Source organism: Falco cherrug, chromosome 1 (assembly GCF_023634085.1).
Source record: "Falco cherrug isolate bFalChe1 chromosome 1, bFalChe1.pri, whole genome shotgun sequence".
Classification (NCBI taxonomy): domain Eukaryota; kingdom Metazoa; phylum Chordata; class Aves; order Falconiformes; family Falconidae; genus Falco; species Falco cherrug.
In genome coordinates, this window is record NC_073697.1 from 40,272,786 (window position 1) to 40,297,586 (window position 24,801).

The following is a 24,801-nucleotide window of genomic DNA, read 5'->3' on the forward strand; positions in this document are numbered from 1 at the left end:
TTTCTGCTTTCATTACCTGAGTTGCTCTCTGGGAGCTTGTAGGGGCAGATGCTGAGATGTCTGCAACATCCTTCTTAAGGCTGTTTTGGTAGCTTGTGGGGATATTTGGTGCTCACACTGAGGACAAAGAGTAGGGCTGATCCACAGAAACTAATGGGACTCTTTCAGCTGCAGGTAAGCATGACAGCCTTCGGATAAACGACTGGCTCAGACCCATCTCCATCTCCCCTCATCCACTGCAAAGGTGTGCCAACTCCAAGCTGATAGCTGGGCACCTCTGAGGAGAGAGAGGTTGTGACATACTCCTCTTGGGAGGCTAAATGCATAAAGGATTTGGAGTTTGGGACCCATGTCATTAAGAACACAAGGTGGGTAGCCTGTGGATTCTGCTGGACCAGACATCTTCCTCGATTCCAGGGCATTCACAGCTGAAAGTCCATCTCTTGCATCACTAGTATCTCCCTTCTCTGGTACATTTATGAAGCAGTGGCAAGGTGCCTTGTCCTGCCTCTGCCCCAGGGAGGACAGTAGCTCCAGAGCCACCATGGATTAACCCACAGCTCCTTGCACTGGGCTGTCTTTTGCTGTCCATTGCTGAGAGCTTTACCACTGCCAGGTAATACAGAGAATTACACATGGCAAGACATCACTGGTGACTTTGTTCTGGGCACCCACCTTCATTTTGCTGTTGAAGCCCTTGCAATGCTGAAGATGGGAAAGGCAGTGTGATTGTTTCTGACAGGAACAGTTTTTCCTCTCTGTTTTCATTACAAATGCCCGATTTCTTGGCATTTGGCCATCTGGGAGAGTTATTCTGGCTTTCAGCCTCTGCGTGGGAGGTGCTGAGTACTGGGCTGTCCATGGCAGGGAGAGCTGGGCTGCCGAATAATACAGAGGTGGAAATCCTCATGCAGATGGATTAGAGGATGTTTCCATTAAAATCTTGCCTGACTTTCTGCTTTGCAGCATAAATATTAGTGGTATGAGTGGCAGGATACTGAGGGCTTAGGAGAAATGTTCAGCAGATCACGGTAAAACTTGTATGCCTGTTTAGCAGATCGGACAGCTGCCTCTGATGTGCAAACCTGAAAGCTGAAGTGCTGCAGAAAGCCAGAAAGTCAAAAAGCAGTGACCAGGGACAGAAAACCAGCAGCAGGCTTTCAGAGCCATGGTTTTGTATGCAGAGACCCAAAACCAGGCTGGCATTTAGGACCTGGTGGACAGGGAAGGCAAAACACCATCAAAACAGCACGATGGCAGTTTGACGCAAGGACCGGGGGTGGCTGGTCGCTGGGATAAAAATGGGCTCCCAGGCACCAGCTGCTGGCAGGCTTTTTGGGCAGAGAGGGGCAAGCAAAACGGCCAACATGGACATCCACATCGTCCTTGGCTCAGGCTGCTGATGTACATCCTGGGTTGCCACGGAAACATGTCCTGCACTGCTGCCCAGCACGTGGTCGATACCTGCCTCCCTGTGCCAGGTAACTTTCTGAGCCCCAGCATGCTGCAAAGCTGCTAAAGTCAGCAAGCAATTTTAGATTTGCTGAAACAAAGGCCTAAGAGTTTGTGTTAAAAGGCAAACTGCTTCAGAGGTTAGAAGTAGAACGGTCCCTGTAGACTGTGACACTGACATGAGCAGGAGGGCTTAAAAGTGTTATGCAGGACTCCTTGCTTTGCCTTCCACCTCTCTCACAATAAAAAATAAAACTTGACATAAACACCAGGAGAAACAGCGTTAAGGTCGTAAAGTATAAAGCTGGGAAATGCTGCCTGCAAGGCTGGCTGTGTAATCTGGATCCTCCCCTCCCCGTACATACGATGTAAACTCTAACTGCTGCTCACACACTGCTTTTTTCATTTGCTCCCTATTGCAGGGTACCACAGCAAGCGAATTTCCAAAACAAAAGCCTTACCACAAATTGATGAATACAGGCAAACTGATAGATATTCCCCTAACCTTATTCTTGGAAATAGCTGAACGATTTCTGTAGATGAGGTCAATCTGAGGTAAAGCATCCTGCATAGAAAATTTTAGTCTATCTTGTTTCAGCTTTGCAAAGTTGTAAGTTACTGCAGATAAGTTCTTGTAGTGGAAAGTGTTAGGCAGCCTGAACTGTAGGTATTAGTACTTGTTTTGTGTATAAAAACCAGGTTTACAGGGCACCGATCGACTTCTTGGGCTCCTCAGTAATGGCTTAAAAATTATTAAAGCAGATCTTCACTAGTGAAATCACAATCCATAATTAGATCTTTGAAATAGAATAATTTTTGATTACATCAACCATAAGCCTAGCTTAAGTGGAGCCTTACAAGGCAATTTTTTGTTTCCTGAGATGGGTCCTTTTCTCTTTCCATTCCAGTGCCATCTTCAGTGACAGGAATAGCCTTCACATACTGTGGGATGCCCTTTTGCTGGCCAAGGGGTGGTTTATTATGCTCTGGAGTTGGCAAGCCCATGAGAGGCTCGCAACAAGCAAGAGCAGAATGTCTTCACGTTGCAGGTCCTAACATAGCAGACCTCCTTCACTTTACTTTCAGCATGGTATATGATAAAGGTAAAGGGGAACTGGAGATATTCCACTTGGAGACGGAGATGCACTGAGGGTTGTTAATGCATGGAAAATGCCTAGTTTGAGAAGTCAAAAAGGGCTGGATGCTGGGATTTTACTCAGGAGAGGTTTTGTCATGGTATTGCCAAGCTCCTGCAGACGTTGAAAGGAAAGATGCTGTGAGAAGTGTTTCCTGCTCAGAGCAAAATCCTTTTGCCATCTCTACAAGGATTGTTAGCAGACAAGTGGAAAATCACTCCGTCTGTCCAGCCAAGTATCTTATCTGCCTTTCCTTCCTCTACTGAAATGCTGCCCATGGATATTAGCGTGTCTGGCCTCAAAACACATTGGTGATCTGTGGCAGCATTCTCCATTTGGATGAAGAAAGAGAAGCCCCAGGGGGGAATAAGGGCTGGATTTTAACCAGCCCTTTTGAAGGTCTGGCTCTTCATGTCACAGTGGGAGTTGCCAAATGCCTCATGGTCAGGAAACAAATCTGAAACAAATCTGGCTCCTTTTTTTGGGGTGGTGGTGTTTCTAACAAGAGCTGAACTCTTTGAAATCTCTGGCCTGATCTAACTTGTTAAAATATCACATGGGCAGCCTGAGGCAGAGCCAAGTTTCAAAACTCTTTCCCAAGCCTAGCGACTGAAGGAAAGGGAAAGATCTCTCATTGGGAAGATTGCTTTCCAGGGGCCTGACTGCCTCATCTGCAATAGATGGAGGAATGGGTCCTGTCCAAGCAGTGGCTTGGGAAGTGGAATATGTAAGAGATCTCACCAGCTGGTGAAGGCACCTTATACCCACCAACAGGTGAGGGATTTTTGCCTGGAAGAGTTTTAAAAGAACAGAGCAGGATGCTTTGCAGACCGGACCTCATCTCACCCAGACTTATCCACCTCTCCTGAAGGCGCTGATCTCCCTCCAGTGACTGGAGAGGGAGTTTACACTAGTTTAAATTATATCCCTGACTTCCAGGTGGCAAAAAAATTCATCAAATGAGCCCTCACCTTTGAGCTGACTTTCCTTTAAGTCTTGAAGCTTGTTGAAGACAAGAAGAAAGCATGAGTACCAATAATGTAATGGTATGATTCTGGCTTGCCGTTGATCCTGGACTGAGAAATAAAGAAAGAAGGATCACCAACTGGAAACCTGGGAACTCCCTTTGTATGTGACTATGTGCAAAAGTAGGCTGAGTGCTTTTTCTGCTATCAAGTGGGTTTGAGTCCTCATTTTCTGAACCATAGCTTGACACCCAGACTTGAGCTAGTCCAGATGACAAGTGATATTCCAGCTATCAAAAATTCACTGTTCTCCTCTACACCCATGGTGAATCTCTGACCCACATTCCTGATGGCCTTTTAAAATATGATGGTACCAAATGTGTATTAAGGATTTAAAACACTTGAGCCCTCAGCAAAAGAACATCTCTGGCCATGTTGCAGAAGATGGTCTCATCTGGTGTGTGACAGCTGAATGGGAGCACTGTCACTCACTGCCTGGTGGATCCAGGCTTGGCAAGGAAGGGCAGTTTTGCAAGTGGTTTAACTCACTGCTTACAGTGGTTCCAAGGCTGGGGTGGCAGGGGTGAGGTTGAAATGGGGAGAAGGATCATTTGCAGCCAGTTTAGCTTGCTGCCTAAGAGGAATTAAACAGTGGCTACTCCTTACTTGACTTTTATATGGACTTTTACGAGAAGGTGCTTCTGCGCAGGACCCAGTCTGGGCTGGTGTGCAAGTCTGCACAACAGAGTGGCACGTTGGGACCATGGTCTTCACTGCTGATCTACTCTTCACGGAGGAGTAGAATCCAAATGCGGGACTCCAGTTTAGAGACACTTGCACATGGGTACAGGACATCCTAAAACACTTCTGGGTTCGGAGAGCCAGCTAAATGGCTCGGCAGACATCACCCACACAACATGTATAAAGGGACCGGACTCGGTAGAGCCCCTCAACATGAACTGACACACTGGGTGTGTGTCACCTGCCTACTGAGAGTCTGGGCAGGACCTCAGCTCCAGATCCTGGGATCTGTCCATACTTACTGGATGCAAGACCTTCCAAGAAGCAGAGGCTGCAAAAGACTTACTAGTTGGCTGAGCGAGAGCTCTCTGCCCGGGGCTAAATAGGCTGGTGCCAACCGTGCCCTTATACACAATAGGTGTTCAGAGGCTGTATCACCTTTGCTTTTGGCAGCACTGCAAAAGCTACAGGAAGACTATGTCCAGACTGGGATCAACAGTTGACTGGAGAAGGTTCAGAGAAGAGCCAAGAAAAGGCTTAAACGATTGGGAAGCTGCTTATTGTGAGAAGCTCCAGGATCTCACTGTGTTTAGCTTAACAAAGAGAGGATTAAGGAATGACTTTATGTCAGCCCATGAGTGTCTGCACGGAGAACTGAAATGGATGACAAAGGCTTTCTGGTCCTGCAGACAAAAGTATAACAAGGGTGAGTGTCTGGAAGTTTGAGCTAGACAAATCAGATGAGAAAAAGATCCAGTTTTTTTAATGATGAGGGTAATTGATCATAAGAGCAGCAGGCTGTGTTGCATTCCTCATCACTAACAATATTTGTACTGAAGCAGGCTGTGTTTCAAAAGGACGGATTCTCATTTGATCACAGTTATTGGATCTGAGGTGGGAATTAGTGTGCAAAACCCATGGGCTAGGCTGACCAGCAGGTCAGAGAAAATTATTGCAATAGATTTTTTCATGCTTTTCTGAAAAATCTATGAAGTCCCAAATGCAGCTGAATTTTTCTGGGGGGCGAGGTAATAGGGAATTGAATCAGTTATAAGCTGTTACAGATAGTGCAGCAGAGCAGAATAAATCACCATAATCAAAACAGAGCTGCCTTATGACACTGAAAGCTGAACAATGAGCCTTCACATAAATCCACTCCACTTATTAGGTAGAAAAGCCCAGATAGTCAATATTCACATTAAACGTCCATCAAAAAGTGCTTCACAGATTGCACTCTTCATTTGGGAATTTCTCCATTTCATAGTCAATTGAAGTTGTATAGCTGATGATTGCTATTGGATAATACCACCTTCATGGGATGTAAGGGGAAGGGATGCTTTGATAAATGGGGGCAGTTTGGAGCAGCTCTGCTGATACACAGCATTTGGGGGTCTAATTTCACAGGCAAAGGTGTTACTCCTCTGTAGGACTTCTCTTACCTGTGAGAGTGGCAGTCGGTACGTACAAACAGGCAGACATAAAGAAGTTCACTCTTGTATTCTTAGCATTTATCGGGAGATGGCATTGCCGTCTCTCAGACTGCTTTTCCTAAGGTTGTGATAGCTCTCCATAAAGTCTGCAAGCAGGTAAATTTTGGCTTCCAGCAACCAGCCCACAGAGGAGACATGTCAGGGCCATCTGTGAGGAACGGTGGGAAGATCTGGAGATGGTGGAAGCGATTGTCTCAGACTGATGGCCAGAGCCATCCCACCCCTGCAGCACTATGAAGGGTGGGTGGCCATGGGCTGCCCCAGGCTGGCATGCATCTACCCTTCCGATTGCTGTGCATGGAGGCAGGCTGCAAACTTCTCCTCTTCCCTTCTCGCTGTCACATCAGGAAATGGTTTTAAATGTCAGTGATTTTAAATAACTCATGGAGGTGTCTGACCCAGGACTAAGGCAAGTCTTAATGTGAATAGAGTGAAGCACCTTAGCAGGAGTGAGACCTGAGTCTGTCACCCACAGGTCACAGCTATGACCACTGGTGGATCTAGATCAGCTGGGACCTGCCATGTCCCATGTACTGCATTCTGGTCTGGAGCCCCCAACATAAGGCAGCCATGTACCTGCTGGAGTGAGTCCAGAGGAGGCCATGAAAAGTGGTCAGAGGCTGGAGCAGCTCTGCTGTGGGGACAGACTGGGAGAGTTGGGGGAGTTCAGCCTGGAGAAGGGAAGGCTGCAGGGAGACCTCAGAGCACCTCCCAGTGCCTGAAGGGGCTGACAAGAAGGCTGGAGAGGGGCTTTTTACAAGGGCCTGCAGTGACAGGACAAGGAGGCATGGCTCTACACTGAAAGAAGGGAGATTTAGATCAGATATAAGGGTTAAATTCTTCCCTGTGAGGGTGGCGAGGCGCTGGCACGGGCTGCCCAGAGCAGCTGTGGATGCCCCATCCCTGGCAGTGTCCCAGGCCAGGCTGGACGGGGCTTGGAGCAGCCTGGACTGGTGGGAGGTGTCCATGCCCGTGGCAGGGGGTGGGACTGGGTGGGCTTTAAGGTCCCTTCCAACCCAAACCATTCTAGGATTCTATATTGCAACACAAGCCTAAAAGCCACAAATGCCACAAGGGTGCGGGATGCAGGGGATGTTTTTCTAAGAGACCTAACGCAGGCAAAGAAAGAGGTGAATGGAGAAAAGGGCCAGAAAGAAAAATGGAAAAAGGGGAGAAACAGGAAATATGGTAGAATTATACTGATTACCAGAGAAACTGGTACCACAAAGTGGGGAAGAAGGCACTGCCTCTGCTGTGCATTGCTTAGCACTCTGCCAGTGCTGGCAAGCACTCCAGATCATGCATGATATGGAGTTATAAGCATTCCTGGAAACTTTTGGTTTTAAGCTCTCTGCACCTCAATTCTTCATTTGTAAGTAGGGATAATGTACTCAGAGGACACAAAGATTAGTTAATTAATGGGTTGTGACATACTCTGATGCTGTGATAATGAGCACTGCTAGGAAATCTGTGATTGAGTCTCTGGTTCAGTGTATTTTATTTAGACAGCTAACCTGGGGGACAGGATCAGCCCCTGAGGCCATCGGACCTTTCTACGCCTTTCTGTTGCCTCTACAGGGATTTCAGTACCATGCTTCGGAAATGGATTAGAGCCTCCTCTGAAACCACAACCTAAAGCACTGGCATGCCTGTGTATGAGGCAGATTCTTAATTTACAGTGGATATCCTATAGGTGTCCTGCTGGGTCTGGGACTCAGTGTCCAGCAGGGTTTGGACAGTGTGTGGTAGAGAAATATTGGTGCTACACCCTGCACAAGGAGAGATGAAGCCTTTGAGTTCACTTCGAGCACCTGGGAAGCTGGATTACTCTGAGTGATACACAGCTCTTGTGAAGAGGTAGAAATGTCACACCATCCTATACCTGGAGCTGGCTGTATCATGACATACACACTTAGACACACAGGAGCAAAAATTCAGCAGCAAAGACATGCTGAACCCTGTGAAACCAGAAGGCTGCAGGGCTGAGCCCTGGGGCTGGGAAAGCCGAGGACAGCTGACAAAGAGCCATGGCCCAACCACTAGTGGTACAGCAGAGGGTCGGGTGATTTTGAGCAAGGATTGATCATGTCTAGCATGTTGCTTTGTGCAGCTCTTGGGGAACATGAGATGAGATTCATGAGAAATTGGTAACAGGATGGTCCAAAACAGTCAGGAGTCCTGAGTCTGTTGGGAAAGGACCAGCAATCACGGTCACTGTGCAATGCATGGACCGGGGTGGCATGAGGGGTGCAGGCTGAAGGCAGCATCCTTCCCTTGCCCTTCCCAAGGGGCAAAGCAGGGCAGCCAGCCAGTGTTCCCTAAGGCCCCCATGAGTCACCAGAGCCCTCAGAGAGGTCTTGCATGGAAAATGCCTCCTTGAAGCCTCCTGTGAGTCAGGCCTGCCACTAAACCAATGTTTAGGAGGCTTTGAAGTAATGGAGGGAGGAAGGCAAAGGGAAAAAATGTCCTTTCTGTGTCTGCTCTGCTGGCAGCCTCTTTCACAAGCTCCCTGCCCTGGAAATCATTGTAAGCTCCTCTTGCTATCTGAAATGACCTGAAGATTTCTCAGTCACCTCCCTTCTGTTGTACTTCTGCCATGAAGGCATGCAGCACCCACTTAGGGCATGCCTGAGCTGGTGTGGCTGCCTCGTCATTGTAAACCTGCTGTGTACCTTTCTCATTTGCAGCTAGTGCAGAAAACACCCGTGTCCTGCTCAGAAGGGGCTGAGCTATGTGGGGCTTCAGTTCATGCCCCATCCTTTCAGGCTACAGAAATATAAGATAGCCAGGTGTTAAGGGGATCCTTCACCCCACCAGGATGGCCCAGGGTTGGAGCAGGAGGCTGGGGCAGAGCCAGGTTTTAAACTACTTCTGCACATCGAGCTCCTCACCTCCCCTTCCTGCTCCCATTAACAGACCTTCCTTGGATAATTCCTCCTTTGCTCTGGGTTGGTGGATCTTCCAGTTTTCACTTTGTGGAAGCTTTTCTTTTATTGACTCTAGTTTTCACTTTGCTGAGGCTTTTCTTTCATTGACTTTTTAAAGTCAAGTCACAGGGGCTTGAAAGAAGATGACTCATCCCCTTAGAAGTCCTGGCAGCTCTTATCTCCTCTTTGGCACCAGCTGGAAGGTGGGAAAGAGGGAAGGGGAATAAAAAAAAAAATCAATACATCTTTTGTATGATTTTCCACAGCTCACCTGTTCTCTGTGCTCTTTTTACACTGCCTCTCAGCTGGGGAAGATAAGGTAATTTACTTGGTGGCAATACTTTTGCCCTTTTAGTCTATAAAAGCCTTAATTCATTAGCAGAGGTACAATGTGAACAAACCAGTAGGATTGGAGTAGCTATTTTTGGAACATTTTAGGCTATGAGGAAAGAATCTTTCCTCCCCTTTTTATGTATGAATATACATACAAATACACACTGACTGTTATAAGGGTGGCCTACAAAATCAAGATTCTCATGGAGAAGATGGGTAGGATTGACTGTTCAGAGTCTTCTCCAGGATGAAAAATAGGATGTAACAGGTGATGGTCTCCAAACAGAGCATGTGGCCCCATGCAACAGGCAGTTAAGTTGATGACTTTTCTGCAGTATGTTGTGGATGTCAAGAGGTTACATGGGAGTAACTGGGAAAAAAAATCAAGGCAGAAAAGATACCAGATGTGGTAAATTAACTGAAGGCACCACTTTGTGGAAAACCTGCGATATGAATAGCAGGAAGAGTAAACTGGAAACTCTCACTATGTGCTGGCTGGTTTTCACAGTCTTCCTTTGGCAGCTGCTGTTGTCCCCTGGGCCAGGTGAGTCTGTGGTCTGGCTCAGTTTTGCTCCTGTTGTATATCCTCCCTCATCCTCATTGAGACCGCATCTTATCCTTTCCCACTGTATGGGACCTAGTGCTGTCACCAAACCAATACAATTCTTGTTAAAGGGACACAAATCCTCAAGTTGTGGCCCCACCAACTGTTTCCAGGTGGCTGGAAGAAGCAGTGACCTGGGCAAGGGTTGTGTGCCATGACACCCCTGAAATTCACAGCCTGGACACTCTTGAAATTCAGAAACATCTTTGAGCTGGCATCTCCCATGGCTCAAGTCCACCACAATGCTGCCAGGTGCCTTGCACCATCCTCGGGGTGGAGCTGGCCTCAACTACAATACAATCATCTTCAATGAATGACAGGCTTTGATAAAAGGGCCAGAGCCCTACTACCAGTTTCGTTTTGAATGCCACAAAGCCACGCTGGGTGGTAATCTGAGGAGGATTTTGCAGATATCTCCGTGAGCCAAGAGATGGTTCATACTACCATGATGTGGCCAAGAAGCAGGGAAGGTGAAGGATGTAGAGGTAAAGTTTCAAGGCCAACAGGTGCTTGTAAGAGTACAAAGAGCAGAGGATGAAGACGTGGTTCTTCTTCCGCATCTTGAAACACATCAGCCAATGCTACCACCATACCTAAATGTTGGGGGCAACCAGCAAGTTCATTTGGGGAAGCCCTGGCACAGACAGTGGTGAAGTCTCTGGGTCCAATATACCTGCCCATCATGTTTTAATATGCTGTAAATAAGAAATACATTAAATACTTGATCAAGAGGCATCAGTTGCTCTTGCCCTAAGGAGCAATGCCACCATCACCAAGACACAGCTCCTGGCACTATATGGAACTGGTCTTGCTAGACAGTTGTTTTGGGGGCTGGTGAGGAGGAGAGAGAATCATGGAGGGCCTGGGCTTCAGGAGTGGTGGTTTAGGATCCAGCAGGCACTGGACATGAGCCTGGTGCATGGTTACTGGGTGCAAAGGGGACCTGGATGAGGAGTCCATGTTTGTGGCTCAGCAGGGCCAAGGGGATGGAGGGAAGCTGGATCAAGAGAACACACATGAAAAAAAGTAAGTCCTGAGTCACAAACCTGTTTTTTCCAGGTGGTTTAGATGATGCTGGGATTAGAGAGTTAAGTGTCATTTTGGAAGAACATGGGGTAAAAAATAATAAATAAATAAGTGCTAACAATGTCCCCCACTGATCAGCTTTAACTACTAAAGCATCAGAATTGGCCTTTTAAAGGTCAATCGAAGTGAAAACCTTTCCAGAAAATCTCTTAAATGCTTGAATCCTTCAATTGCTTTGCCTTGGGCCAGTGGCTTTGGGAACGGACCTCCCCCTCTGCCTGTTGAAAGCAGACCCCATTGATGGGTTGCAGTCACCCATCAAACACAGCTCTTTGCCCCCCTGGGACTGTCTTCCTCCACAAAATCTGTGGCTGAGGCAGACACTTGGCAGTGCAACACCTTGGACCCATTTTTACCTCCACCACAGACTTGCCTTTTGTTGGGAGGTAGAGACAGGATTGATGGGAGGATCCTCCAAGGGCACGTTCTGGCTGCAAACTACCCATGAGGGAGAAAGGTCTCCTTCCACTCTCTGAACCATCTCCAACTGGATGTCCTCAGAGCTGGATGATAGCCTGGGAGGATCCTGGCTCTTATTCCATGCAGCAGGTCCTATGGAAACTCTCCACCTCCCTGCTGTCTCTGTAAGAAATTGCTGTTCCCCTCTGTAAAGGCTTGGAGTGGGGTTTTACTGCTTTTTACAATAATAGCAATAATAATGATAATAATACAAGGATGGGGAAGATGGAAATTTGTGGGTTTGTTGAAGTGTGAGCTGCTTTCCACTGTCTCTGCTGCTTTTAGAGCACTGGGAGTTGGTGGGGTGTATTGAGATACCCCAGCACTCCTTTTGCACAAAACCCACAGCTCAGGCTCAACACTGGCTCATCACACAGGCTGTTTGTTTATGGGAATTGGATACTGAAGCCTGTTGTGTGTTTGTATTGCTGAGAAAAAGGACTTGGGTTGAAGAAGGTGAAAAACAGAAGAGCTACACCCCTCCGGAGAGCCAGCTGGGAGAGGCAAGCATCCTGGAGCCAGCTGGGAGAGCTATCCGATGTGAAGCCAACAATTTTATCGGAGGGTGGGATGTGCCCGTGGGAATCACCATCCCTCTTTGGTTTCTGGCTGGAGATAGGCATGTGGTGACTGTGCAGATGTTTGCAGGGAAGTGTTTGCCCGATGGAGCTGGCAGAGATGTGCTGATCCTGCAGGAGAGGGTCTGGCTGGTGCCTTTCCTGGGAAAGGCAGCAGGTCTCATCCTTGCCCTTCCTGGGCACACATCGACCTCATGCCAACCTCTGTCACTGCTAAATGCCACTGGGTCTTGCCCTGCAGATGAAGTGGACTCAGCAGTGTGAAGCCTAGAAGTGACACCTCCTGGTCAATAGGAATAGGACCTTGTTCCTCTACTATGGAGAGACTGAATGACCCATATCCCACCCATAGGGATTGAAATCAGGTGAGAGGCCTGTGTTTGTGGCTCTGCAGGGCCAAGGGGCTCACACTTGCAAGTCAGGCATGTGAAAGCATCTCCTATGCTTGTTTTCCATCAGAAAACACCCACTAACCCTGACAGTGGCAGGAGGTGCTTGGACACACAGGAGGTGAAGAACTGTTGTGTGCTGGGATCCAGGAGCTGCAAGGGCTCCCAGATTCCTCTTCAGCCCCCTGAGATGGGGTGCTGCTGCCTTTCCCCACTGACCAGGCATGTCTGGAAGATGCCAAATGTTGGGGCCGTGTCTTATTTGACAGAACCCCAAATGGACTAACACCCCCCCCCCCCCTCGCTTAACTGTTTCAGTCCGTTGACTTCGTTAAATTAATTCCAGCATTTAAGTTAATTTGCTAGAAGGGCTTTGTGAATAGAAACATTTAACCCACTTACTGACAGGGCTGCACAATGCTCCATCTTACAGCCTAGGGTGACTGAGTTCAACCAGGCTTCTCAATGGCTCCAGGAGGAATGGTAACATGTGTAGAGCTGCAAGACAGACAGATAGTATTTGTCCTGGTGATTTGAAAGTGAGAATAGAGATAGTGACACTTGTCAATCACAGCCATCACTGACCTGTCATTAGCAGTGGTGAGGAAGCAGTGGAAATGCTTTTGGAATGGCGGCACAACAAACAGAGGGGTGGCATCACGTTCCCCTCCCCTCTCACTTTTGGGATGATCAGAGAAGACCAAATGAGGGGCCAGTAAGTTGCAGAGATTTGTTCTTCCTTGCCTCTCACTTGTCCCTCTCCTCCCAAGGAATTTATAAGGTCTGTGATTTGAAATGGAAAATAGTATGTCTTAAATAGGCAGCATTTTCTTCTAGTTGGGGAAAAAAACCCATTGATTTCGGTGGAGTCTGCGGGTGCTTGTGTAGGGAAAGCTGCCTCTGGGGTTTGCCTCATGGGCTGTGGAAAGAGCACAGTGCCTGGAGCACTGCTGGCTTTATTGATCATGGTGGGTAAAGGCTGGTCCAGGCTGGCACTGCAACCCCAATTTACATTCCAGCTTCCTTCCCAGGTAGTCAGGAATATGGCACATCCAAGCCCACCAGGGATTAAATAATTTCATGGACAGCAGGTCCATAAACAGAGATATAAGAGGGGCAGGGATGTCCCCTTAATATCCCCGAAGGAACAAATGGGGATGCTGGAGGAGTAAGGGGAAAATAACTGACAAAAAAGATCCTGGTTCATATCATCTCACTAAACTGTGTCTGTTAATGGTGCCATGGGAGGCAATGCGCTGAGCTAGATGAACTCCTGTCTGACTCCCTAGGGTACAGCTTTAAGCAGTGAAAGCACCAATTGACCAGGACTAGTTTCTATTTGGGCTGTAATTCATGTGCTTGGGGCTCATTTCTAGTTCTCCTAGGACCGTCCAGCTTGCAGCTTTGGAAAAGTCCTTTAATATTACTATATTTCTGTTTTGCATCTCTGTAAATGCAGAAGTATAATAAGGTTTGGCTCTCATAAGGCATTCCTCCTTCAGGTGATCTCAAAGGGCTTTAGAAATGAGATTTCTATTCCTCCATGGAGATGAACACCTGTGGCAGTTTCAGTCATGCCAGGGCATTGACTGGGAGGTTGCTAGCTAGTACAACCCAAAATCCTACCAGGAGCTGAAGTCTGGAAGATGTTCCTATGGCCTCACCCTGGATAAATGACCATGGGTAAAAGTCCATAAACAACTTGTATCAGCTTAGCTGCAAGAGACAGGGCAGCACTGAGGGATGAAAGCTGAATAGAATCCGGCACCTGCCACTTCATTAAGGTCCTTGAGGTCAGCATGCAAAACGGCATTTGGGGCACTTCGTTCATCAGCGTTACAATGAGGAGCTTGAGAGCTGGTGCACACATCAGTGCAGCCTTTGGGGGACTCCAGCTAAGTTACCAAATAAAGCAACACCAGGACCAAGGTGCCCTGCCTCCTCCTCTCCTCCCTGGGCTTCTGGAGGACACTGCTTGCAGGGTGTTAGCTCTGAGGAGTGGCAGATACACTGATGGCAGTGCAAATAGCATTGCTGTTATTCCCAAGGGAGCCTGGGGAGATTCAAAGTTATTGCAAGATATTTCAGGCTGTTCTGGCTGAAGGAGAAATGATGATTCTTGCCTGTCAATCAAAAAGTCAGAGTTTGTTGCAATCCAGGGTGGAGAAAGGGACCCTAAGTGCTTCAAGGCCAAGCAGCTGCCAAAACATGCTACTCAGAGAAGAGGCTGAGCCCTCCCTTATGTCCTTGAGGGTTTGCATAGGAAGCAGGAGGAGCTGGCCCAGCCTGCCAGATTGGATCAGCCATGGGCACCAGCCCCAGATCCCTTCTCCAGCATTGTGCAGGGAAGGAAATGTGTCCCTCACCTCAGCAGTCTGAAGCACATCGCATCCGTGTACTCCTGCTTGCTCCCCTCCCACCTTGGACTGATGTCTCCCACGTTGGCAGGACCACTTGCATTGTGCTGCTTTCCAGTGAGCAACAGCAGCTGGAGCTGCCTGGGAAAAGCTGAGCAGGGTATGAGAGAGAGGGTGCCATGGGCTTCCCTGTGTGTCTCCGTATATGTGTATAGAGATGGCACTCTCAAAAGTCTAGAACAGCCATGATAGTTGTGCACAATAGGCTTGTCAGGTGGAAAATGCTCTGCTTGCATTAGATGTTTGCCAAGGTCTAGGTTTATACTGACTAGGTCTCCCAATATAATAAGACTTGCAAATGAAGACGTGACTCATCCAGATTCTGATTTGTTTGTTGGGTTTTTTTTATGATCTCTGGGGTCAGCCCCTACACAACAGCAAGTTGGCTTAGTGCTGCCGAGCTGCCAGAGCTCATGGGAAGAGCTTGGAGCTGAAGCAAGGGGATGCTGCTTTGGCTCTGCACCAAGCAGGGTGGAGATTCCTCCCTCAGATGCTGCAAGTCCCTGCTCTAGAGAGTCATGGGTGAATATGAAACCAGGATCTTGGAGAAGGAGCTGGAAGAAAACAAGCGAACATGTGCTCTGGAGCCAAGAAGACGCAGACATGGTCCCTTTTCCACCCTGGGCTTTGAGGTGAGGATGCTGTGACAGGCTGGGGCCCAGCTCAGATCTGGGATCCAGGTCCCCAGCAAGTGTGGGAGAAGCAGAAGGAGGTACCCATGAAGCAATTTGGCTGTGAGGATGGAGGAAAGCAGCAGAAGGATGTCCAGAGGCAAGTTTCAACAGCTGTCTCTGGAAATGGCTGCAATTTCCATGGCTGATCTCATGAGCCTGGACAGCAAGAGGTCTGCACAGACCACTGCAAAAAAGGCTTGCTAATCTCCATGAAAATTCACAGAAGCTTTTCCTCAGCATTAAAGCAGTGCCCTTGTGGAGGCATCTCCTGCTGCACAAAGCTTTCAGACCAAAAGGGCCACCTGACAGTCCCTTGGGGCAGCAAAGCAGAGGCATCCCAGGCTGCATTGTCCCGAGTGAGAGGCTGAGCTGGGAATGGAAGGATGTTGGGACGCTGAGGACACCCTGTTCCTGTGCCAGTGGGAACTCAAGCAGAGCCAGCTTGACTCAGGGAGACTTCACAGCTTGTTTTGCATTGGAAATAAGTGTTGGTGATTATTCTCTGTGTGTCCACCCATCTCCGCCACCCACAGTTTCTTCTGAGCCAGTGCGGGAAAGCTTTGGAGCATCAGACTTCATTTGCCACTGGGTGGTGGGGGTCCCACCTTGCTCCCTTTCCCCTGGCTGCCCGTCAGCCTGGCGCCAGCTGTTTCCACATCTGTTCACAGCCATGGCTCAAAGGCAAAACTTGCCCTGCTTTAGGGAAGCAGACGTCATGCCACACATTCTTCTTCCTCCCCTCCCCTCTCCCTGCTTCTGAGGTGTTGCAGGAACCCATGCGAATGGGTTTGTTTTCCCTGGTTTATGCACATCTCAGCTGGCAGCCTTTGAAATGCCACCAGTTTGACAGCGAGTATTAGCCTTGCTTAGGTCTGCCTCGGCCTTCAAGGTTATCACTTCATCTCATGGCTAATTAAGTGTGACCCGGTCCATGCCATCACAGGCTGCCGCCGTCATTGACTGAGACAAGCAATGATAAAGAATAAACTGGTGTTTAATTAGCTCCTGTGAGCCTTTGCAAGTTCCTAGCAGAGGCTGGAGTGGGAACGGTGCAAAGCAGGATGACAGAAGGGCTTTGCTGATCTTTGCTTCCCCCCACAACGCCCACTTTGGTTTGTCCAGGCTGGAGAAGAGCAGGCAGTGCTCAGAGCAAGTACAGGCTTTGTAAAGAGCAGCAAGGGGTCCCACCCAGTGGAGGGTAACCAGCCTTTCCCAGGCACCAGCGACCAGTGTGCCAGGTGGTTTTGAGTTCAGCCTGGATCCATCTGAGACCTTGTCTTGCCTTCATCCCCTTACTTCATTGACTTTTTGGGCCCTGAGAAAGTGAAATAGCTTTCTGGAGTGAAATAAAGGTGCCTTTAAGCCAGAGCAGTGTCTCTGACACACGGATGAATAAGGAGGAAGATTAAAACAAACAGGGAATGACCTTTAGGGTTGCTGCACAAGACACACAGTATGTTCAGAGACACCCTAGCTCCTGGCTATGAAAGCATTACCCAGCACTGTCATGCTTAGTAGCCACCTACAACCTCCCGTTTAGAGGCAGAGATGGCCTTTCTGCATTTGATAACCCTTGACACAATTCCTTCTGGCCCCTTTCCAAACCCTGTAAGAGCATCTGCAGCCTCCTGTGTCAAGGAGCTTTGCATCTCAGCTGGGTAATGAGTGAAGAGTGGCCTCCTTTGGCTGGTTTTGCATCTACCAGGGGGTTTCTTCTCTGTTTCAAGAGGGAGATGCTTCTGGATTCATAATTATTCTGATCCTTGTGGACAGCCATGGTGTCTGGACCTACATGGTGGCAGCATGCCCCTTTTTGATGACTGATTTTCCTCTGAGGGCTGATTTCCTAGTCAGTGGGAGGTACCAGCCATGGTATCCCTCAATCTGAGAAAACTCGTAGATAGGAGGGACACTGGTGGCCAGCCAAAGACCTGAGAGCCTGCAGCAATTGGGATCAGCAGAGAAACTGTCTCCTCCACTCTGTTCTCAGCAGTCTGGCTATCCTGGCAGGATTACACATAGGCTGACAGCGTCTGCTTGTGATGGACAGACATAGGCATGGGTTTCGGGCCAGCCTGTGTGGGAGGCAAACCTTTTTGCTTCATCATCTCGGTCAGACTGCATCCTGAAATTGTCAGCTTGATTTCATTTCTGAAAAGACTCTTTGTCTCTCAACCCTTTTCATCTCCCTCAAAAGTAGAATCATGTGTATGGGGAGAGAGCAAATTAGCAGCCCCAAAATCTCAGATGAAAACGGGTCCAGGCTGCTGCAAAGAGTCAGCCACTGTGCTCTGAGCCTGCTGGTTGCCAGCTAAGGCCAGGTCAGCTCTAGAGATTTTGGGTTTGCCCAGGTAAAGCCTGTCCAGTGGCCCAGCAAGCCCAGTGATCTCCCTGCCTGCAGCAGACCAGAGATAACCAGCTAGAGGTGAGCTTTGCACTGGGCTGTGTCTCCTGAGCAGAGCCACTCACCAGGGGAGCAGAAGGGAGGAAAAGGGTTGCAAAGCTGATGTTCACCAACGGGAATATGGGCTGAAGATCTCTTGCTTTGTGTGTGGATTTTCCACATTCCTTTCCAGTGTTTGGCTAAACAAAATTTCTAGCCATCACCAGTACCTCGCTGTGGCCAGGTTTTTCAGAATCATTTGCAATTTGGTGTCTTGGGAGAGAAGACACCTGCATGGCTGTCACAAGTCAGGTGGGGACAAGGTCACCCTCCCACCTTGTGTGTAGCACGTGGGAAGGCATGTGGGGTGAGTCCTCATCTTTGTCCTCTTTGGGGGCAAAGGATGTTTTGTTGCTAAGGAGACCAGCACACTGGGTATCCTTGGAGTCCTAAATATACTCTTCAAAGTTAAGCTTTTGTGCCTGCCAGGCTCCCTACCAGCATGGCTCCCTTTGATTCCTGTTCCTCCCTGACCCACCTTGGGCAGCGTTGGCTGTTACCCCATGTGACAATGCGCTGCAGTTCTGGGGACAGTGACCAGGGACTCCTGCAGCTGATCATGCTCGGTGCAGAGTGAATGCTATAGGTTTTGAACTGACCTGGCCTTCCAAGTGCAGGTTGCTGAAAAGCAGGATGAGAAGTTTGAAGGGTGAACCCTGCCAGTCTCACCCACCAGCTCCTCTCCTCTCTGGGCTGGAGGTCCCTTGCAAGCTTCCACACTTCTGCAAGAAAACTACAAGGAGCAAATTTAACAAAAAGAGAGAAAACCCCTGTTCCAATGAGCTGTCTCAGAAACTTGAGTTACTCTGAAAGGCCAGTATCTGTGGGGTTTTTTGGGCTTTGGTTTGCTGACCTCAGTGGTCTTGAGCTGTGCGGAGGATGTGGAGCTGCTACCAGTTGGCTGTGGCAATCTGTCCCTGATTTGTCTGTCCTTTGGGTCTTGCTGACTAATCCCCCAAGCTGCTGAATGTCCTGCCTAGAGAGCCAACCACCAGCCTGGCCTTGACTGGGATATGCTTCAGGCTCTGGGAATACTGGATGTGGTCTGGGCATCACGTCCCCTGAGACCTCCATGCCTTTGGTGACCTCTTCATGTGCTGGGAATCCATATATCACCAGTCAAAGGAAAAGGCGAGCTGACCGCCATGGGCAGGTTTTAAAGGGAGGCCCAGGTAGGAGGACTAAAGCTCAGGCTCTCCCAGCACGCTATGAGTTCACCTCTATTTCAAGGATGGAAGACCAAGGTCCAAATGAGAGGATCTGGACCCTTGAGAGGGTCTCAGGACTGCTGCCTACAGCCCATTCTCTACAAAGTTTTCACTGAGATACAGCCTTGGTCTCCCCAGTCACTGGGTCTGTGCTGCCCCACTCTCCAGGTGTCAGGTCCATGACTGAAGTGGCGGGACACCAGGTCTGATGAACACTCCTAGCTCTGGGAAATGATGAAAGGTGGGTTCTTCCTTTCCAGCCAACCACTTTGACCTGGTCCTGTCTGAAATGAAAATAACAATAGCCATTGAAAGAGCACGCTGGTGCCTGTGTGCCCTAGTGAAAGACAATCACTAATTTCACTAGACAACCCCACTCAAGAAAGACACAGAAAATTTGTGATGCTGGCCACAGAGAGAAAAAAAGTATGAAGGAAGATTGCCTGGTACTTGGCAGGGTTAAAATCTCCAGACATTTTCAGCCTTCTAATTTCCCTCCACACCCCCATCCCCCCTCCAATAAAAGTCAACTGATTATAAATATTATTAGCCAGATAAAAACTGCTGGCTCAGGCACAGCTTTCAGACACACCAATTTCCAGATCCTCATCACTTCAGCTTGCTCCAGCTGCCACAGAAACAAATGAGCTGACAGCTTCAGAATTAGAAACCCTCTGCCACCTTCTCTTTGCTGGAAGCAGTGAAAGCTTTTTGTGAAGAGAGGGATATTAAAAAAAGGTGTGTTTTTCTTTTTTTTGTTTTGTTTGTTTGTTTTGTTTTTTTTGCATCCCAGTGTAGCTCAAGTTCCAAAATTAGGAGACCCACCCTTGCACAGCTGAGTAGCTTCAGAAGCAGGTTTAGAAGCAGAGTGGATAAGTATGGCAGCAAACACTCTCAGCAATTAGGAAACTGTTCAGATTTTCAACATTTGTTGCCCTAATTCCCAGAGGATGGGTGGAGCTTAGTTTCCCAAAACTCTTAGAGGAGCATCTATAACATTTGGGAGCCATTAAGCTTAGTGTAGCTTAGCTAGGAGAAAGCCAGTCCAGGAGGAAGGATTGCTTTTCAGCAGCTCAGTGTGCAGCATCACACTTATTCTCATTTTGGGAAGAGTCTGGAGCTCCCAGCCCGGATGGCATTAGAAGAAAGCAGAAAAAGGGAAAAATTCGGTACATCTTAGTTGCTTTCACATAAAATTCTTCAGAAGGTTGAAGGGAGCTGGGTTAGGGGCCTGGCAGAGGAGGTGTTGGGAGGAGGATCACGCTGCAGCAGTGGTTTCTTCAGTCCTACCACCCACCCTCCTCCTCAGCCCACACCCTATGTGCACCTCTGCAGCTGTGACTATGCTGCCAGCAGCTGCTTCCCCAGATACCTTCTGTCCCGCCTCTTGAGGTGTCTTGGTGCCTCCCAGACCCTGCTCTTCATCACTGCCTACCTAGCACCTCCTGTTGCCATCATTCCTGGCTTTAGCATCTCTGCTGTAGATACCAAAGCATCTACCAAAGCCTCTTCTGGGGCTGTCAACTCCTGCTCTGCTCTGTGCATTGCCATTTCACAGAATCACAGCATGGTCACAGTTGGAAGGGAGTGCTGGAGATCACCTAGTTCAGCCCCTGCCACAGCAGGTTCCCCTCCAGCCGGCTGCAGAGTCGTGTCCAGGCGGGTTTGAATGTCTCCAGGGAAGGAGACCCCACAGCCTCTCTGGGCAGCCTGTGCCAGGGCTCTGCCACCCTCAGGGTAAAGAAGTTCTCCCTCACATTCAGATGGAACTGCCTGTGTCGCAGTTTGTGCCCCTTGTCCTGTCGCTGGGCACCACTGGGAAGAGCCTGGCCCTGTCCTGACACTGGCCCTTAAGGCATTTGCAGACATGGATAAGATCCCCTCTCAGTCCTGTCTTCTCCAGGCTAAATGGGCCGGCTCTCAGCCTTTCCTCATAAGGGAGATGCTCCAGTCCCCTCATCACCTTTGTAGCCTCCGCTGGAACCTCCACAGCAGTTCCCTGTCTCTGGAACTGGGGAGCCCAGCCCTGGCCACAGCACTCCAGGGGCGGCCTCACCGGGGCAGGGCAGGGGCAGGATCCCCTCAGGGCAGCCCCAGCCCGTGCTGGTGCCTGGGGCTGTCCCTCCCCAGGGCAGGGCCTGGCACTGGCCTTGGCTGAACTCCGTGAGGTTCCTCTCCGCCAACTCTCCAGCCTGCCCAGGCCTTGCTGAGCGGCAGCGCAGACCCTGGGGCATCAGCTGCTCCTCCCAGCTCTGTGTCACCAGCCAACTCGCTGGGGGTGCTCCCTGCCCTTCACCCAGGTCACTGGTGAGTGAGTAGGACAGGACTGGACCCAGTACCAACCTGGGGAATACTACAAGCTGCAGGCTTCCAGCCAGACTATGCCATTGATTTCCAACATCTCCCAGGGTCATGGACAGAAACTCCTTAAACTGTGCTTGTTCCCATGCTCCACACCTCTGAGAGCAGCTGAAGGAAAGCAGGAGAGGGGCCTTTATGGAAGAAAAGATAACAACAAGCAAAGCAGGCTTCAAATGGGAAACATCTGGAGCAGAGGCAATGACCAAGGCAGGCCAGGCAGACGGGGCATCGCTGCTTAGCTGGCTTTCCTCCAGGCTGGGTTTTACTGGCTGGGGTAGATCCTGGGAGAACCCCTGGTTGCAATGTGCTTGTATTTCGCAAAATTCCTGCACTTTTTGATGGGAGGCACTGGTCCAAACAGAGTGATGAAGATGCCCTACATGTTCACACTTTGCTTTAGGGAAATTCTGAGCATTTTGTCAGCTTCAACATCTCCCACAGAATTGTTTTGGGGCCAGACCCATGCATGTGGTGCAGCTGCTTCCAAAATGTGAGAAGAGCCATGCAACAGCAGCAAACTAGTATCAGACAGGAATTTTCTGAGTCAGCTCCTGGGTGGAACTTTCAGACATTCAGAGATCTGGCTGCAAAGCCAAACAAAGGCCCTTCCTGGCAGGCTGTCCTGACTGTTCGCATTTTCAAAGTGCTTCTGCACTGACTTCATGGGATGTGAGTGGTGTCATTTTTCCCTGATGGCACCATGCAGCAATTCTCCAAACAAACAGAACCAGCAAGAGCTCTGGAAAGAAAATGAACGGTGCAGGGGAGAGTAAGAGGGCCTGACTGAATGAAGACATTTTATTTGGAGAAGGAGATACAATAGTGCATAATGTGTACTCACCAAGAGTCTCATGAAGGGGAAGATGTGTGTTTGCATGGGGTTCAGTGGCATGTAAAGGATAAAGAAAGTGTTTCTAGCCTGATGGTATAAATACAGACCTGCAGAAATACTTCATTTTAGTTCAGTTGGATGGGCCTGGGCTGTATTATGGAGAAGAATTCAATTTGTCCATAAAACTTTGTGGTCTTCCATGATCAGAGATCCCTAGAGAGCTGACAACTTTCCTGGCTACGTGCTGCTGTCCTCAGCCAGTTCAAAGATAGGCTGAAGGATGCCAAGGGCAGTGAGGCTCATGCCCAGGGTGTGGACCACTCCTGTGGCCCTCCTGCATCAGGAAAACACTCTTCCTGTCATCCCCGGGAGCTTTTGAAAATCTTTGCTTGGCAGAATGGCCCAGAGGTAGCCCTGACTTTTTGCTGGGGGCTGGGGGGTGACGTTTGGGGCAGAGAACCTGTGCCCTATCCTAAATAGATTGGTTGGTTTGGGGGATTAAAAATATATGCAATGTATTTGGTTCTATTGCTCTGATGAGAAGATGGGTGAAGATGGCTTAGGAAAAGTTTGGTGGCACTTGGGCCATATTCCATGTCTGTGTGCGTGGGTGTACCACAGGTTTTGCTTGACTGCACTCTTCAAACTAAGGAGCCCCCAGCCACTTGGCCCTTGTCTGCTGTGCCATGGCTCTTTGACTCACTGTATGCTTCTTCTAACATGATACCTTTGGCTCAAGCCCCGAGCTGCAAAAGAAAACATTTTCTTGGTAGTAGATTTTTTTTTTTTTTTAGTAATGACAGATTTCCAAACAGTAGTTCTACTGATTTATTAAACAGAAAGATGTGCTCATGAAGCTACCAGGCTACCTCATGACAATTCCTGCTGCAGTTATTCCTCCTGCAGTCGGTCAGATCCCACTCCTGCCAGTCATGCAACATCTCCAGCATGGCTGCATTATGACAGGGCTGACACCTCCGGACAGACCATTCCACTGGGATGATGCAGCATTCCCCCAGGGGAGCTATGGCAGGAACCTAACTACGGATTACACAAACCCAGCATTTACTGCCTTAACATCACTCCAAACTCTTGTCTGTTGTTTCTGGATGGGCCAAGCTCCGCATGGGCATAGTGAGTACCAGGGTGTGGGTCACAGTCACCTGTGTCTCCTTCATTCCTTGACATGTAGAAAGAAATGGCTTCTTTGCTTGTGTTGTTTTTGCTGTGTTTAGTCCAGATACTTGATACTGGGAAGACTTCCCACATTCTGTCCCAGCCAGATGAAGAGATGGACAGTCTCTGTTGATGGGGGACTGGTCATGTTTCTGGCCCAGGAAGGGAAAGAGAGCACAGCAAACCTCCGGCTCCTCTCTCTCATGGCTCTGTGGCTGGATGAGAGAGGCTGTGCAGGTAACATGGCCTCAGGTACCCTGGGTAGCAAGGACAGAAGCTCAGCACCACCCTGTGAGCTGTGGGTTTGTCTGGCTAGGGTGATGCAGGGGAGAGCAGACATGGATGTCGGCAGCTATAGATGCACCCAGGAATTTTCTTACGTCATCTGTCTATTGCCAGCTGCCAGCTCAGTCCACTCTTCCTCTTCTGCATGCCAAGAACATCTCATAGGGGAAGAAACATGGTAAACAAGATGACCAGGTGATGTTGTGCCTTGGCTCGCAGACTAAGAACACATGCTTAGTCCTAACAGAGACAACCAGCATGAGGCACTGTCACCCCGATATCCGAAAGGTGATAATGAAGCTAATGTAGCAATGTGGGTAAGTCACCAGTGAATTCAACCCATCTGTGATAATGTGCTCACCAACAGAAAGACTGCAAAAACTGTGCATCCTCAATGGCAACGTTCTGTCAAGAGCATAGTGCTCATCTTTGGAGTTCCCAAAAGTACTTCTGTGGGACAGGACATAGGCAAGGACCATTGTACCACCAAGTATCAGTTACCACAGGAAGGCATTGCCTGGAGAAACTTTGAACCTCACTGTCTGGGGTTTTCTGTCTTGACCAAAAATTCAGGGGCATTGCAACTCCTGGGAGTATTTGGGCAGTGGATGTTGGCTATCCTGTAGAAACAGGAATGTTTCTACATTCTACAATGAAGGCTCTGCTTCACAGCCATCGCCTATAGCCTCAACAGTCCTTCACCTCTCCTGGAGATCAAGACCATGTGAAGGTAAGGGCCTTGGGTGGACAGTTCCCCACTGGCAGCTCCTGGGCGGATGCTCATGACCAGGTTTGTCTTCTCCAGAATAAACCCAACAGCTCAGTGTTGGGGCTGGGATAATGGGCACCACAGTTTCACCCCAGGAGCCATGAAGACTTTTATCACTGCTGAGACAGGCTGACAGATTAGATTATTAGTTGATTAGAGCTCTCTGGGAAATCAGCACACCTGCATATTACCGTTTTATGCCTTCTTTCAAGTTCTTGATAAAATAATCTCCCTCATCCTCCCTACCTTCTCCAAAGACCTGGCCTTGCAGCTGTACAAGCAAATGACATCCCCTCCATTTATAACCATCAAAGGGAAAGCAAGAAGAAGGGAAAAATCCCCAACCCTCAATGCTAAGAGCATGCATTAAAATGTTATTAAGTCTCTTGAATTTCATTTGCACAGCTGGAGCTGTCCCTGGTCTCTTTGGAGAATCAGCAACAGGCGTGGGCTGGAAGAAAGGACACACACCCCTT